The following is a 15,832-nucleotide window of genomic DNA, read 5'->3' as shown; positions in this document are numbered from 1 at the left end:
TTTTTTGGTACCTGTTCTGTGGTATTTTCTGTACACGATCATGTCATTTGCAAACACTACGTTGGATAGGACTTCCACCAGTGTAGTGTTGAACAGAAGTGGTGACAACGGATATCCTTGTTTTATTCTTGATTTTAAAGGTAACTTTTAAAAACATTTCATGACTAAATGTGTTAGATGCTGTAGTTTACAGGTTGAGAAAGTTTCATTCTATTGAGTTTGTAAAGGGTTTTGTTTTGTTTATGTGGTTTACTTAGATCATAAATAGCAGCTGAATTTTTCAGAATGCTTTCTCTGAATCTATTGCTATCATCATGCAGTTTTTATATTCTGTTATTTTAACTATAAGTATTTGCATATAAACAAATGAAAGGGGTGATTAACTTAGAAATCATCAGGAAAGCACAAACCTGGCTGTGCATGAAAAGGACATTATTGCCACTGTTTGATGAAGGTTCTCAGAGATGAGCTTAAGAGAGTCATAGTACGCCTTCAGCTTTTCTGAGTTTATCATTGCCCCATTTGAGGGAGGCAAGAATGAGTCCCAGGAAGCACAGAGCTCAGCACAGTGAAGGCATTTGGCAGAACTGCAGTGTGGGCCAGGTGCTGAGATGTGACAGGGATATGATCAGTGGGGGTGGGATACTCTCTATTTTCTCCTTCTAAGCTTACTTACCAGGGCCAATCTTCAGCTCTCAGAAGTAGTTCAAAGCAAAATTCTTCTGTGGGGTGAAATGAATGTCTTTGGTTATCCAGGTAGCAGGGCACGTGAGAGAGAGCAAGAACTTCATCAGCACATGGTCCATGCAAGCTAAGTACAGATAAGATTCTGGGGACAGACTACCTATATATTATCAGGTCAAGAGTAGTATAATACAGAATGCCCTCAACATATCTGTGTCTGGAGTCACACTGCTTCTTTCTGGACTGGCTGCCTCTCTAGTGTACTGCTATCATCTGAAAAGTCCCTTCCCTTCGCCTTCACCTTGGGAATTGCCTCACCTCTCTCTGTGTTGGATTTCCTATGTCTTGCATCCTATGTCTTCCTCCTTTTTGGTTTTCTCTCTCATTTTGGTCAAACACAACCTTCAACAGGTTCCTGAGCAATAGTTTATGGAATATAAGTTTTTTTGAGAACTTGAATGTATGAAAATGTATTTTGTCACCATATTTTATAGACAGTTTGGCTAGGTTACTATCCTATAATTCTGGCTTCCAGTTTTGCTTTGGTAAGTCCAAAACCATTCTGATCCCTGATCCTTTGTGTGTATATCTGCCTTCTAACTCTATAAACTCGTACATGTCCTTGTCTATAATTCTTAAACTGGCATGGGTCTATTTCCACCCACTCTTTCATATTGAATGCAATTCATCATATGTCTGGCACTGTCTCCTCATTCTTTTTTTTTTTTTGCGGTACGCGGGCCTCTCACTGTTGTGGCCTCTCCCATTGCAGAGCACAGGCTCCGGACGCGCAGGCTCAGCGGCCATGGCTCATGGGCCTAGCCGCTCCGCGGCATGGGGGATCTTCCCGGACCAGGGCACGAACCCATGTCCCCTGCAATGGCAGGCGGACTCTCAACCACTGCGCCACCAGGGAAGCCCCTCCTCATTTTTAAAGAGTACAAAACTAAAAAGGTGATCACAAGCTCTGAGCATATGGTTGAGGGCTTTAGACTAGTAACCTTCACCATAGGGTTATTTTTCTGGGCCAATTGTTAGGGAACCCCCAATATCATCAGGTCTTTTAGGCTGCTCATATTCCCTATAAGAAGATTCTTTCAATATTCTGCCTAGATGTCTTTGCATTCAGCATTCATAAAGCATAAGGTCACCCCATTTACCTGATTTCAGTATGGTATTTGCGTGCTCAATTGTGCCTGGCAAAATCCAACCTAGAGATACTGTTCACCCTTTCCAGAGAATAAACCTGCAGACTTCTGCAGTTGCTCCATGGCATGCAGTTGCCTAAGCAATTAACAGTTTCTTAAAGCTTTTAACCAAACCTCTTTATTTTAGACCCCTCCTCCATCTCCTTTGCCAAACTGCCTGTTGCTGCTAATGCCTGATACTCAAGAATCAATTCTCTGATGTAAACTGGAGATTCTTGACTTAGAATCTGGCTTTCTTGGGTTAAGGCAGTTAGCAGTAATCCATTTACTTTCTAGCTTCTAAAATTTTATTGAGTCTTCTCCTTGTGGATTTATGCTTTATAAATAAATTCCTTTGTTGTAGTCTTAGGGTTTCAGAAAGGAACAAAATTAGATATGTGTTGATCTTCAACACTGTACTTATTTTTTTATTAATTTCTGCCTTTTATCAGTATCATTCTTCATTTCTCATTGGGTTTATTCTATTCATCTGTTTTCTAATTACTCAAGTTGAATACTTAGTTCATTATTCTTCAGCCTCTCTATTTCTAATATAAATATTTAATGTAAACATTTCCCTCTAAGAACCACTTTAGCTACATCTTACTTTGGTTTATAGTATTTTCATTATGATTCCATTCAAAGTATTTCAATATTTCTATTATGATTTCTTTTTTAACTCATATTTACAAGTATAGTTTTAGGTTTCCCAATATATGGGCTATTTTGATTAATCCTGTTTTGTTTTAACTAATTGTCAGAGAACATGCTATGCATGATACCAATTCTTTAAAATTTGTTGAACTTTGCTTTAAAGCTAGTATTGGCAGATTTAATAATTACTCCATGCATGGTTGAGAAGATCATGCATCCTTTAATTGTTGAGTATAGTAAATCATTTTGTTACGTTATTCAAATTTTATCAATCTTATTCATATTTTTTGGGCTGAGTTACTGTGTTAAAATACCTCCTCATGATAGAGTAGTTACCTATCTCTCCTTTGTAATTCTGTCAATTTTTGTTTAAAGTTTTCCATACAAGTTTAGAGTTGTCTTTTTTTGGGGTGTGGTAAATTGAATCTTATAATAACAATGTAATGAACACATTTGTTATGAATAATGCCTTAAATTTCTTTGTTATTAAAATAGCTACTCCAGCCTTCTTTTAGTCAATACTTGTATGGCATGTATCTTTTTGTATCTTTTTCTTTCAAAATTACTATGTATTTATATTTTAACCATGTTTCTTATGAACAGTAGATACCTGGATTTTTCCCCATTTGAGTCTTTGTCTTTTAATTGCTTAGCTCTGTTCATTTATATTTACTGTGACTACTGATATATTTTGAATTATTTCTACCCCTTCATTTTTTGCTTTGTATTTGTCCTCACTTTTCTCTGCATCCCTTTTCCCCCTTCTCCTGATTTCTTTTGGATTCAGTTTTTATAATCCCATTTACTCCTTCAGGTTTTTGTAACTGAAATTGTGAAATCAATTACTGTTTTTAGTGGTTACCAAAAAAGCACATGTAAAATCCAAAATTAATCACTGAATGTACCCTATCCCCAAATAAGAAAGACCTTAGGAACTATGTGACTAAGATTATTCTCTTGTATCTCACGTTATTTTGTCATCATTTTAGTTCCTTAAAAGAAAAAAAAACTCTCAAATTAGATATTATTAAAGTCATAATATTTTGTTCAGATAGTCGCATAGGTTTTTCACTTTTTCTCCTTCACTGTTCTTTCTTGTATCTCAACTCTTCCTCCTAAAGAATATCTTTTAGAAGGTCTTTTAGTGAGGTGTACTAGTAAAATTGTCTCAAAATGTTTTCACCTAACCCTTGTTCTTGAAAGATATTTGGGTATACAATTCTAACTTGATGGTTAATTTCTCTCAGCACTTTGAAGGTAATAGTCTACTGTGTTTTGGCTTCCACTGTTGCTGCTGATAAGCCTGCTGTAGACTATTTGTTATGCCTTTGTTGGTAACATGTTTTTTTATCTCTGGATGGTTTTAAGATCTTAGTCTTTGGATTTCAGCAATTTTAGTGTGCTTTTTGAAAACAGGTGTCAATCAGGATTCAACTGCAGATAATACCTCTATCTAAAGCAGAAAATAATTTAATAGTTTCAATTCTGAAAGAAATGCTCAACAGATTTAGGCTCTCTGGGAATGACTTACAAACACTACTACAGAATTATCTTGCCAAAGGAATATTTTTCTTTTTCACATTTATGAAGCTAGAGAACTGGAAAGCCTCTGGACCAACTGCTGCATCCACCATCATACCATCATACCATCTTAGCTATAATTCACAGTCAGGAAGCTGCCATCACACCTGTTTGTTCCACAGCTATGATGCACACCCTAGATCCATATAAGTAAACAGATGCCTACATACTACCACTTCTCCTTCCCACTTAACTTGCTTCTGAATTCAAGACTCATGTGAATACATGTGATTGGCAAAACACCTGAATGTATCTGAAAACTTACCTGCAAAGGTAAGATGGGAAATATAGGTTTTAGCTTTTTAGCATCTACATTACAGGAAGGCTCACTTGAAAGAGGCTGAAACAAAGTTGAATGAGCTAATCTATCAAATCTGCCATACCTGAGAAAGATTTTCTTTCATTTATCCTGTTTGGGAATTATTATTTTTGAAGCTGAAGAGTTATGTCTTTTACCAATTCTAGAAAATTCTCACCTATTATCTCTTTGAATATCTCTTCTTTCCCCATTTTTGCTATTCTCTCTCTTTGGAACTGCAATTAGACATGTTATTTCTCTGTGATGCTTTCTGGCTTATTTCTTTAGACTTGTCTTTCCATTTAATTAATTCTCTCTTCAACTGTCTTATCTACTTTTAACTTATCCATTGAGTTTTTTTATTTCAATGATTTTTTTTTATTGAAGTTGATTTACAATGTTGTAGCAACCTCTGCTGTACAGCAAAGTGACTCAGTTATACACACATTCTTTTTTAATATTCTTTTCCATGATGGTTTATCACAGGATATTGACTATAGTTCCCTGTGCTATACATCAGGACCTTGTTGTTTATCCATTCTAAATGTGATAGTTTGCATCTACCAACCCCAAACTCCCAGTCCATCCTTCTCCCTCTCCCTCTCCCTCTCCCCCTTGGCAACCATGTCTGTTCTCTATGTCTATCAGCCTGTTTCTGTTTTGTAGATAGGTTCATTTCAATGATTATTTTTAATGTCTTTGATTCTTTTTCAAATCTGTAATTTCATTTTTAATAATCTGTTCCTTTGTCATATTTTAATTTTCTCTATTTTTTCATTAAATATTTAAAGAATAGTTACTTTATATTTCAGCATCTGATTTGCGGGGGTTATTTCTGCTGTTCTGTTTCTCCTGACTTTTGCTTATGGTAGCTTATTTCCTACTCTCGTTTTAGAATTATTGATTGTGCACATATGTTTGAGCGCCAATCTGTGGAAATCCTGAGGGGCCTACATTAAGGTATATTTCTTTGAAGTTAATTTGCTTTTGCTTCTCTTAGATACATTGGGACTCTATAAAAGGTGGATCAGTTTGAGTTAATTTTACATCTTGAGGTTTCCCAGACAATGAAGGTTATGTACATTTGAATCTCAAACATGTGTGAAGGCATACTAGTGATTATAGATTCTCAGGGAAGTAATATTTCCTACCTAAAACTGAGGCTGAAAGACAAGTTGCCTTGTCATCTTGTTACTGAAGGGCACGTTTTTTTCTAGCCCAGGCTTCCACTGACAGTATCTCTTTGATGGTCCTGACTTTATGTGTACATGTGTGTGTGGTGGTGGAGAGGGAGTTCCAACTGCTCATCTTAAACATGCCCTAAGCTTTGTCTTCTATCTACCTTCAATCTCAAACCTAAAGTTCTGATTTCCTGGTATCTGCAAATGCCTTCAAGTTGATCATGATTTGTCATGATCATTTGTCAGTCTAGTATTCAGCTCCACCTTTGGAGTTAACGCTTTGGAATTTTCTTTACATTCTTTTGAGCTCAGCTATGCATTTAAAAGAACATCTATTGTATTTTATCTGAAATTTCTAGATGTTTTGTTACAGGAGAGATTTTCACGTATCTTGTCAGACATAATAAAAGAAACAGAAGTTTCAGAGTTTCAGTTTGATTTTAAAAATCTTTACTGATAAGCACTATTCTGAGTTCCAGGAGTTATCAAGATAACTAAGACTTCAAGAAAACTTACAATCCAGTTGGGCAAAGAGATAAGTAAATAATGAACAGTACAAAACGATCACAAAATGGAGATATAAGAAAGAAGCTGTGGTAAAGCAGATGGAAGAAAGACGTTTTTATTTCAGAGGATTTCCATTTTATATAGGTCCATCATTTATTTCTAAAAGTATTGGTACCCTATCTATCAGACTTGAATTTAAGGCAAGGACTGTGTTTTATATGCTTCTTTATATTTCCCTAAGGTGCCTAGACTAAAAACTGGAGACTTCTGCTTCTGGGAAGATGAAACGAACATAATCTTCCCTATTTTTCCCACTAAGTACAATTTAAAACCTTGAACATTATATATAAAAAACATAAGAAGACTCTGAAAGGTGGAGAGAAGGAGGCAGACTGGTTCAGGACTTTGGGACCCGAGTAATGCTACTGTGATAAATTCCATGTGTTTTCTTGTTGCCTCAGACACCTGAGAGTTGGAACTGAAGAAACTAGTAAACCAGAAACACCACTAGGCACAGACAAAAAACAGCCCAACAAAAGCCTGCTCTCTCTCCAAAGAACCAGGAAAAAGGCAGTCTAGCAAGATAGAAAACTTACACAATAACCACTCTACAGCCAAACACTACAAAAAAAACTGTGGCCTCACCCCCATCCATTCTCAAAGCCTGAGTGGGAAGCCTAGACTTCATTCCTCATCAGGCCCTAAGAAGGTGCCCTAACCTCCTGCCACAGTAATGTCAAGAAGGAAGGGGCTGGATCTTTCCCCACCCAGCAGTAACAAGCTCTCCACTTCCTGCAGTGTCAGTGGAGACCACATGGGGAGCCCGAACTTCCATCTTCATGTGGTAATAACGAGGTGGTATGAAAGTAGAGCTACTGGGGAGTCAGAATTTCTACCACTGACCAGAGGTAACAAGGTCATACCACTGAGCTGTCAGTGGAGGCCACATGGTGAGAAATAATTAGGCACTCTTGCCCTTCCCAGGCAGGATCAGGAAGGCCTAGTAGAGAGTGGAAATTCCTACCCCAGCTCAGCAGTAATGAGGAGCTCTTTCCCCCCATTTGTGTGTCAAGAGATGGCAAGGAAGAACCTGGACTCCTACCTGTACCTGGCAATAATGAGGTGGCACTCAGGGACCTATGGGACTATAAGGAAGATCTAGCATCCATGTTATTGGTGTCCCAGAAGGAGAGGAAAAAGAGGGCAGGAATGAAAAAGTACTTCATGAAATAATGGCTGAAAACTTTCAAAGCTGGCATACACACACACATAACGAACAACAACACTATAACCCACAGATTCAAGAAGCTAAACCTACGTCAAACAGGTTAAAACCAAAGAAATCCACATCAAGACACAACACAGGCAAATTTCTGAAAACTAAAGACAAGGGAAAAATGTTGAAAAGCAGTAACAGAAACAATACCTTACCCTACACCATATGCAAAAAACAATCTGAATGACAGATTTCTCATCAGAAAACTTGAAGGCCAGAAGGATGTGGCACATTTTTCAAGTTTTAAAAGAAAAGAGCTGTCAACCTAGAGTTCTATATCCAGTGAAAATATTCTTCAGGAATGAAACAGAAATCAAGACATTCTCAAATGAAGGAAAACTAAGAGGATATGTTGCCAGATCTACCCTAAGAGAATGGCTAAGGAAGTTTTCAAAACAGAAAGGAAATGATGAAAGAAGGAATCTTGGAATGTTAGGCAGGAAGAAAGTGAAATGGAAAGAGTAAAAATTTGGTTAGATTATAATACATTTTACTTCTCTTGAGTTTCCAAAGTATGATTTGGGCAAAAATCAAAATACTATCTGATGTGGTTATAAATGCATGCAGAGAAAATACTTAAGATAATTATACTTTAAATGGGGCAGGAAAAAGGCAGTGTTACAGGTTGAAGTGTTTTCCCTCAAAAAAGATATGTTGAAGTCCCAACCCCCAGTATCTTAGAATGTGCTCTTATTTGGAAATAGGGTCATTGAAGATATAACTAGTTAAGATAAGGTCATGCTGTAGTGGAATGGGCTCCTAATCCAATATGGCTCAAATTCTTGTAAGAAGACAGCCATGTGAAGACACAGAGACACAGGGAGAACACCATGTCATGACAAAGGCAGAGAATGGAATTATGCAGATAAGAGTCAAGGAATGCCAAAGATTGCCAGCAAACCACCAGAACCTAGAAAGAGGTGAGGATGAATCCCCCTACAGGTTTCAGAGGAAGCATGGCCCTACTGACACCTTGATTTTGGACTTCTAGCCTCCAGAACAATGAACTTCAGTTATTTTAAGCTATCCAGCTTGTGGTGTTTTGTTACAGCTGCCCTAGGAAACTAGTATAGGTATGTAAAGGGAAGGTAAGATTTCTGCACTTCACTGGAACTGGTAAAATGTTAACACCATTAGACTGTGATGTTATGTATGAAACCGAGCAGGGCCCTGTGGGGTTCCTGGGCATGGAGGCCTGCTTTGTCTCCCATTTCTTGTAGGCAAGACTCCAGCCTCCATGACCTTCCCTGCAGATTCGAACAGTTGCTAATCAAGGGAGGAGCAGCCAAGAAACCACCTAAGGCAAGAATAAAGGGACCAGAGAAGCCCATCAAGATTAGGAGACCACCTGAGACAAGATGAAGGGAGTGTAAGCGCTGCACACACCCTAATCTTGTCAGCAACCCCACCCTTGAACTATTGCTATAAGACCCCTCATCAAATCATCCCAGATTGGGACACATAGTTTTCGAGGGCAGGAGCCCGCTGTGTCCCCCTTTGCCTGGGAAAGCAATATAGCTATTCTTTTCTACTTCACCCAAAACTCTGTCTCTGATATTTGACTTGGCACCAGTGTACACAGGGTGAGATTTTGGCATCATGTATATATAATGTAATAATAAAAACAATCACTAAAAGAACTGTACAAGGAGAAAGACTCACAAACACTAGAGATATACTAAAATGGAATTCTAAAAAATGTTCAAGTAACTCACAGGGAGGCAGGAAAAAGAAAATATAGAACAAACAGAAAACAAAACATAAAATAGTAGAATTAATCCTTAATATAAAAATTATGTTAATATAAATGATCTAAATAAACCAATTAAAAGAGACTGGAAAAGTGGATTCAAAATCATGACCCAAGCATATGATATCCAAAAGGAAACTCAATTCAAATATACCAATACAGGCAGGTTGAAAGCAAGAGTATGAAAAAGTGTATCATGCAAACATTAATCAAAAGAAATCTATGTTGATATGGCTATATTAATGAGAGATGAAGTGGAGTTCAGACCAAAGAAAATGACCAGAGACAGAGAAGGACATTACGTGATGACAAAAGGGACAATCCACCAAAAAGACATAGGAATTCTAAATGTCTATGCATCAAACAAGAGAACTGCAAAATAGGGTAGATGACCGAATGAAGCAAAAATTTATAGAATAAATGAGAAATAGATAAATCCACAAGTATATTTGGAGACTTCAACATCCCCCTCTCAACTGATGGAACAACTACCCAGAAAATCAACAAGGATATAAAAAAACTCAAAGACACCATTGTGCAGCAAATGGTTAATTCATTGGGATTGGGCTGTGCAAATACTGTACATCCCAAAGACAGGATTGGCCCTTGACTGGTTCGTGGGAGATAACGCCTAATTCCTTCGAATATCCTGTTCTATAAGAGTGTCTTTTTATACCTGACACCTAGGGCCACACCATAAAGTTTACACTAATAATGTGACTAATAGTAAATGTCTGTTTTTTTGTTTGTTTCTTTGCTTAGGGTGCTGGGCACACTGTATCAGTTTAACCTCAGGTTAAATGTAACCATGAGTATAACATTTTTTCTGAGCTTTGTGAGTCTTTCTGGAAAATCTTTGAACCTGAGTGTGGTCTTGGAGATCCCTGACACAACCATCAAACAACATGATCTAATAGACATTTATGGAAAAGTTCCTCCAGCATCAGCTGAATACGTATTCTTTTCAAGCACACATATGGAACATATGCCAAGAAAGGCCATATCCTGGTCTCCCAAGAAAACTACAGGTCCAGACGGTTTCTGTGGAGAATTTTTACCCAACATTTAAAGAAGAATTAACACCAACTCTATGCAATTTCTTCCAGAAAATAGAAGGAGAAGGGAACATTTCCCAATTGACTTTATGAAGCTAATATTACCCTGAAATCAAAATCAGACAAAGACAGTACAAAAATAAAACTATAAACCAATATCTATCTTGAATATAGATGTAAAAATCCTTAACAAAATATTAACAAGTATCATTCAGCAATATATAAAGAGTTTTACACCATGACTGAGTAGGGTTCATTCAGAATACACAGTTGGTTCAGTATTTGAAAATTAATCAGTGAATACACCATACTAAAAGGAAAAATATATGATCAAATCAAGTGATATGAAAAAAGCATCTGACAAAATTCAGCACAATTCAGGATAAAGATTCTCAGAAAATTAGGCATAGAGAGTAACTTCTTCAACTTGATAAAAAGCATCTATAAAATCTATACAGATAACATCGTACTTAATGGTAAAAGACTGAATACTTTTCCCCTAAGACTGGGAACAATGCAAGGATAGCTGCTCTCACCACTGTTATTCAACACAGTCCTAGAAGTTCTAGTCAGGGCAATAAGGCAAAAGAAGAAATTAAAACCACATACATTATAAAGAATGATATAAACCACTGTCTCTACTTGCAGCAAATCTCAAGGAATCTACAAAAGTCTCCTGGAACTATTAAGTTCAGCAAGGTGGCAGAATACAAGGTAAACAAAAAGAAAATCAATCGCATTTTTTTCTCTTTTTAAAATTTAAGCTAATATTTACTGAGTGCCTCCTATGCTCTGGGTATTCTTCATAGAGCTTAAAATGCTCTGCATGAATTACTACATTTAAGCCTCATAAGAACCCCACAAAGTAGGCATTAATTTTTTTAAACATTTTCAATATTTTTTATATTGATTACACAATGAATTGATGATATCTTGACATACTGGTTATATATAATGGGATTAAAAGAAATTTCACTGATTTCTTTTTATTTTTTTCTTTTCCATTATAGTTTATTATAAGATACTGAATATAGTTTCCTGTGCTATACAGTAGGACCTTGTTGTTATCTATTTTATATATACTAGTTTGTATCTGCTAATCCCAAACTCCTAATTTATCCCTCTGGTATCCCTTTGGGAACAATAAGTTTGTATTCTATGTGAGTCTCTTTCTATTTTGAAAAAAAGTTCAGAGACTTCCCTGGTGGCGCAGTGGTTAAGAATCCCCCTGCCAATGCAGGGAACACAGGTTCGATCCTTGGTCTGGGAAGATCCCACATGCTGCGGAGCAACTAAGTCCGTGTGCCACAACTACCGAGCCTGTGCTCTAGAGCCCGCGAGCCATGACTACTAAAGCCCAAGCGCCTAGAGCCCGTGCTCTGCAACAAGAGAAGCCACCACAATAAGAAGCCCATGTACTACAGCGAAGAGTAGCCCCTGCTCACTGCAGCGAAGAGTAGCCCCTGCTCACTGCAACTAGAGAAGACCCAACGCAGCCAAAGATAAAATTAAATTAAAAAAAAGAAGTTCATTTGTGTCATACTTTAGATTCCACATACAAGTGATATCATATGATATTTGTCTTTCTCTGCTTGACTTACTTCACTCAGTATAATCTCTAGGTCTATCCATGTTGCTGCAAATGGCATTATTTCATTCTTTTTTATGGTTGTATAATATCCCACTACACACACACACACACACACACACACACACACACACACACACATCACATCTTCTTTATCCATTCATCCGTCAATTCTCTAGATATATGCCCAGGAGTGGGATTGCTGGATCCTATGGTAACTCAATTTTTAGTTTTTTAAGGAACTTCCATGCTGTTTTCCACAGTGGCTGCTCCAATTTACATTCCCATCAACAGTGTAAGAGGGTCTCCTTTTCTCCAAATCCTCTCCAGAATTTATTATTTGTAGACTTTTTAATGATGGCCATTCTGACTGGTGTGGGGTGATACCTCATTGTAGTTTTGATCTGCATTTCTCTAACAATTAGCAATATTGAGCATCTTTTTGTGTCTTACTGGCCATCTGGATGTCTTCTTTAGAGAAATACCTATTTAGGTTTTCTGGCCATTTTTTGATTGGGTTGTTTGTTTTTTTTGGTATTAGTTTTTTTTTGTTATTGAATTGTATAAGCTGTTTGTATATTTTGGAAATTGAGCCTTTGTTGGTCGCATCATTTGAAAATATCTTCTCCCAGTCCGTAGGTTGTCTTTTTGCTTTGTTTATGGTTTCCTTTGCTGTGCAAATGCTTATAAGTTTGATTAGGTCCCACTTATTTATCTTTGCTTTTATTTCTGTTGCCTTGGGAGACTGACCTAAGAAAACATTGGTATGATTTATGTCAGAGAATGTTTTGCCTATCTTGTTTTCTAGGAGTTTATGGTATCATGTCTTATAATTCAGTCCTTAATCCATTTTGAATTTATTTTTGTGTATGGTGTGAGGGAGGGTTCTAACTTCATTGATTTACATGTGGCTGTCCAACTTTCCCAGCGTCACGTGCTGAAGGGACTTTCTTTTCTCCATTGTGTATTCTTGCCTCATTTCTCAAAGATTAATTGATGATAGGTATGTGGTTTTATTTCTGGGCTCTCTATTCTGTTCTACTGATCCATGTCTGTTATTGTGCCAACACAATGCTGTTCTGATTACTGTACATTTGCATCAATAGTATTGTCTGAAGTCTGGAAGGGTTACGTCTCCAGCTTTGTTCTTTTTCCTCAGGATTGCTTTAGCAATTCTGGGTCTTTTATGGTTCCACATAAATTTTAGGATTATTTGTTCTAGTTCTGTGAAAAATGTCATGGGTAGTTTGATAGGGATCACATTAAATCTGTAGATTGCTTTGGGTAGTGTGGCCATTTTAACAATATTAATTATTCCAATCCAAGAGCATGGGATATCATTCCATTTCTTTGAAGCATCTTCAGTTTCCTTTATCAACGTTTTATAGTTGTCAGCATATAAAGTCTTTGACCTCCTTGGTAAAGTTTATTTGTAAATATATATATATATATATATATATATATATATATATATATATGATGTGATTTTAAAAGGGACTGTTATTTTACTTTCCCTTTCTGATAATTCATTGTTAGTGTAAAGAAATGTATGTTAATCTTGTAGTCTGTTACCTTGCTTAATTTGTTTATCAGTTCCAGTGGCTTTTGTGTGGAATCTTTAGGGTTTTCTATATATAGTATCATATCATCTGCATATAATGACAATTTTACCTCTTCCCTTCCAATTTGGATACCTTTTATTTCTTTTTCTTGTCTGATTGCTGTGGCTAGGACTTTCAATACTATGTTGAATAGAGTGGTGAGAGTGGGCAACCCTGTCTTGTTCCAAATTTTAGTGGGAAGGCTTTCAGCTTTTCACCATTGAGTATTATATTGGCTGTATATTTGTCATAAATAGCTTTTATTATGTTGAAATATGTTCCCTCTATACCAACTTTGGGGAGAGTTTTTATCATGAATGGATGTTGAATTTTATCAAATACTTTTTCTGCATCTATTGAGGTCATTTTTGTCTTTTCTTTTGTTGATGTGGTGTATCACATTGATAGATTTCCCTATGTTGAACCACCCTTGTGACCCTGGGATGAATCCACCTTGATAATGGTGTCTGATCCTTTTTATGTGTTGCTGGATTTGGTTTGCTAATATTTTGTTGAGGAGTTTTGCATTTATGTTCATCAGTGCTACTGGCCTGTAATTTTCTTTTTTTGGTAGTATCTTTGTCTGGTTTTGGTATTGGGGTGATGGTGGCTTCATAGAGTGACTTTGGGAGTCTTCTTTCCTCTTCAATCTTTCAGAAGACTTTAAGAAGGATTAGTATAAGTTCATCTTTGTATGTTTGGTAGAGTTCCCTAGTGAAGTCATCTGGTCCTGGACTTCTGTTTGCGGGGAGGTGTTTTTTTGTTTTTGTTTGTTTTTGTTTTTACAGATTCTATTTCACTTCTAGTAATAAGTCTGTTCAAATTATCTATTTCTTCTTGATTCAGTTTTAGTGGGCTGTATGTTTCTAGAAACTTATCCATTTCTTCTAGGTTGTCCAATTTGTTGGGATATAATTGTTCATAGTATTCTCTTACGAGTTTTTGTATTTCTGTGGAGGTATCAGATATTATTTCTCCTCTTTTATTTCTTATTTTGTTTATATGGGACCTCTTCTTGGTGAGCCTGGCCAGAGGTTTGTCAATTGTGTTTATCCTTTCAAAAAACCAGCTCTGGGTTTTACTGATTTTTCTCTATTGTTTTTTTTAATCTCTCTCTTTTTTTTTTACTTCCTGTCTGATCTTTATTATTTCCTTCCTTCTGCTAACTTTAGCTTTCATTTGTTCTTCTTTTTCTAAATCTTTTAGGTGGTACGTTAGGTGGTTTGAGATTTTTCTTATTTTTTGAGGAAAGCCTATATTGCTATGAACCTCCCTCTTAGGATTACTTTTGCTTCATCCCATAGATTTTGTATGGTTGTGTTTTCATTGTCATTTGTCTCAAGGTATTTTTTAATTTCTTCTTTGATTTCAAGTTGACCACTGGTTTTTTAATAGCATGTTGTTTAGTAATGATTTTTTTGTTTCTCTTTCTATGGTTCATTGCTAGTTTCATGCTGTTGTAGTCAGAAAATATGCTTGAAATTATTTCTGTCCTCTTAAATTTGTTGAGGCTTGTTCTGTGTCCTAGTATGTGGTCTATCCTAGAGAATGTTCCACGTGCACTTGAAAAGAATGCGTATTTTGTTTTTTTTGGATGTAATGTCATAGTATCAAAATTAAAATATCAATTAAGTCTAACTTTTCTAATGTATCATTTAGGATCTCTGTTGCTTTATTGATTTTCTGTCTGGAAGATCTGTCCACTGATGTCAGTGGGGTGTTAAAGTCTCCTACTATTATTGTATCCCCATCAATTTCTCCCTTTATGTCTGTTAGTATTTGTTTTATATATTTGGGTGCTTCTATATTAGGTGCATATATGGTGATAAGTGTAAAATCCTCTTCCTGTATTGATCCTTTTATCATTATATAGTGTCCTTCTTTATCTTTCTTTATAACATTTGCTTTAAAGTCTATTTTGTCTGATGAGTACTGGAAGTCTCACTTTCTTGTCATTTCCATCTGCATGAAATATCTTTTTCCATCCGCTCACTTTTCAATCTATGTGTAGGCAGCACATTGTAGGCTCTTGTTTTGTTATCCAGTCTGCCACTCTATGTCTTTTGATTGGAGCATTTAGTCCATTGATATTTAAGGTAATTATTGATATATATGTATTTATTGCCATTTTAAACCTTGTTTCCCAGTGGATTCTGTATTTCTTGTTTGTTCCTTTCTTTTTCTGTTTTTCGTTTTGTAGTTTGAAGTTTTTCTTTTGCACTATGCTTGAGTTCTCTACTTTTTGGTTTTTGTGAATCAACTATGTTTTTGATTTGTGGTTACCCTGTTTTTCAAGTATGATAACCCATTACTATAACTACTTGCTTTAGACTGGTAGTCATATAGGCTCAAACACACTCTAAAAAAAACCCCTACAATTTCTTACTCCCCTCCCCGACATTTTATGATTTTGATGTCCTCTCTAACATCTTCATGTTTATACTTTGGCTGTTCATCATAGTTACCATTG

General features: G+C 36.3%; 1 protein-coding gene across 3 annotated transcripts in view; it reads right to left on the bottom strand.

Moving 5' to 3' along the window:
- Positions 1–15,832, bottom strand: part of ACER3 (alkaline ceramidase 3) — a 191,205-nt gene that overhangs the window by 21,630 nt on the left and 153,743 nt on the right. The gene's annotated exons all lie outside the window — the stretch shown is intronic.

Source organism: Globicephala melas, chromosome 8, assembly GCF_963455315.2.
Source record: "Globicephala melas chromosome 8, mGloMel1.2, whole genome shotgun sequence".
In the NCBI taxonomy this organism is placed as follows: domain Eukaryota; kingdom Metazoa; phylum Chordata; class Mammalia; order Artiodactyla; family Delphinidae; genus Globicephala; species Globicephala melas.
This window is presented reverse-complemented; position numbering and strand designations above follow the sequence as displayed.